Below are 2,676 nucleotides of genomic sequence, written 5' to 3' on the forward strand. Positions count from 1 at the left end.
TGTAAACAGACTCAAGCCAGCTTTTACTTCTCCTAATCCTAATCAAATGTTCTGCTTGAACTGTTGATCTCCTGTTTAAAACTCTGACGTGTAGCTCCTCTTCTCTTGTTTCTTCGTCTGCTTCAACCAGAGGAGGCTGGTCTGAGTTTTGTTTCAGATTGTTGGATGGATAATAAACATGTATCAAGTCCTGCACGTGTCTGCTTTACACAAACGCAATTACATTTATAATCAGTAATCTGCGCTCCCGCACAGGAGGAGGAGACGCTAATACACTGTAAACCCCGATAAGTTCATTCTACTTAAAAAAAAAACAAGGTAACCCGTTGCCTTAAATTTTTTAAGTAATGAAGAATTAGTTGAATTGATGCAGCTGAGTATGTTCAATGTACTTAAGGCCTTAATGGGATGAACTTAAAGATTTAAGTTGAATATACAAATAAAAGTTACATTAAGATAATTAGTTTAACCAATGCCCCAACATCCATTTAGTTAACTCATCAAGATCAAGAAAGCCTTACTCAGTTACTTATCAAACTACATTGTGCATTCTAACTCAACAAACGTAACTTTTATAATACATAAAAATCTAAATATAATATTCAATCCAAAGAGCCAAATAAATACATACAAAGTATTTTATTAAACATTTAAATCTCAAATAACACATTTGTCCATGGAATGACAATAGAATAAAGAACTGAAGGGTACAAAAATATCTGAGGTTTAGTTCAATTCAATTCAAGTTTATTTATATAGCGCCAAATCACGACGAGAGTCGTCCCAAGGCACTTCACATAAACATTCCAATTCAGGTCAGTTCATTAAGCCAGTCAGAAATACTGTTTCCTATATATGGAACCCAGCAAAATGCATCAAGTCACTGACTAGAGAGTTGTTGAGATAATTTACTATTTATGTATTATTTATTGGTTTCCAGGGCCTGTCACTTACGTTTTTGCCCTGTTGTACATCATCCACTTCAAAAATAATCCAAACAGGAAGGGGAAGCTCAAATGCAAACCTTCAACAATCGAGCACCAACGGAGGCTCCAGCTCTGTGCAGACACATCTGTGAGTACTTTAGTGTTTTTGTTGAACCAGAACAGCTTCCAGACTAACAGCTTGTTTCTGACTGCATTTGTCCTGCTGACTGCACAAACACAAGGCTTTTACACTGCTCAGGATCATGGTGAGTTTACTTACTTGTTTCACCTCTCTTGGTGTGTCCTAAGGCAGCTGTGGCTACATCGTAGATTCATCACCATCGGTGTGTGAATGTGTGTGTGAATGGATGAATAATACACTGTAGTGTAAAGTGCTTTGGAGTCCTCTGGCTCTGAAAGGGACTATACAAGTGCTGATCATTTATCATTGTTCATAATTTACTCACATAGTTGTGATACTTCTGGGAATTGCGTTAGTGTTAGGGTTTTTAACAGCCAAACCACAAGTTCAGTAGGAAACCACCTAAAAGCATCACGTGTGTGCTGGCATCTCTACGCTGGCTCCCTTTAAGGTGCTAATTCTGGTGTATAAGGCTCTTAAGGGAACTGCTCCACCTTACTTTGAACAAGCATGCTCCATCAAGGGCCCTTCGCTCGGCTGACAGGGAACTGCTTGTAGTTCCATGTTCTAGGTACAAGTCGGGGGGGGGGGGGGGGGGGGGGATCGTGTGTTCTTGGTGTAACGGAATGCAATGACTGTTTTTTCCCTCTTCTGCACAAGACTAGTCTGCATGAGATATGGTCTCAAGGTCTCATGCATTCCTTCTAACCTGCATATTTTCAGCTCAACAAAAGAATGAAGAATGAACTCTTTTCTTTTAATTAATCAAAGAACTGTATTTTAATAAAGCTAATTCATCAAAGTGTTAGTCAATAAATAAGATGTGACTGATCTGTAAAATCAAATTACTAATTACTTTATTATAATCCTATAGAATATAAAGGTACTGTGACTTTAAGTGTTCCAACAGGACTCATTTCACGTAGCGTTAAAAGACATAACACATTACTTTCACTGATCCAATCAGAATCTGACAGATCTGACGGAGGCGTGGTTTTGACGGTGTTTGGTAATTTTTCATTCGACAATAAACCAAAACATCTGAAGTATAAAACTTTGCCACGTCAGCTCTAACGCCAGTTCAATGCGTTCCAGAGAAAGTGACGGAGTGGCCAATCCTGATCTATACTCTTCAACTAAAAAGAACCAATGACAAGCTGAAAAATTTGTTGCTGTTCAAACTGCTGCAACAGTTCCTTTCAGAATTAAAGCTGAACCATCAAGACCCAGGCTTGGGTCTCACTAGACGCCAACAAATTGTCGTGACCCGGACGTATCCCAGGACGGGTGGTCAATTGCCGTGGCTTTTTCTACATGCTTCGGCTCTAGTCAAAAGTCAAAAAGTCAAAGTCATTTATTGTCATATTCTCCACATGTGCAGGACATACAGAGAAATGAAATTCAGTTTCAGCACACACAATTCAAAGATCAGACATACGTGGGTAAGACACATAACAAGAATTGGTGACTGCGGTCATTCGCAACATGAGTCGCGCTACCTTAATAGTTAGATGAAAAGGGTGTTACATGAGGGAAGTTCAGGGAGGGAGAAAAAAAAGGCATTAACAGGGTTACACCAGCAGGGTGTAGCACTCCAATGCAAAAAAA

This window comes from Nothobranchius furzeri, chromosome 4 (genome assembly GCF_043380555.1).
Source record: "Nothobranchius furzeri strain GRZ-AD chromosome 4, NfurGRZ-RIMD1, whole genome shotgun sequence".
Taxonomy (NCBI): Eukaryota; Metazoa; Chordata; class Actinopteri; order Cyprinodontiformes; family Nothobranchiidae; genus Nothobranchius; species Nothobranchius furzeri.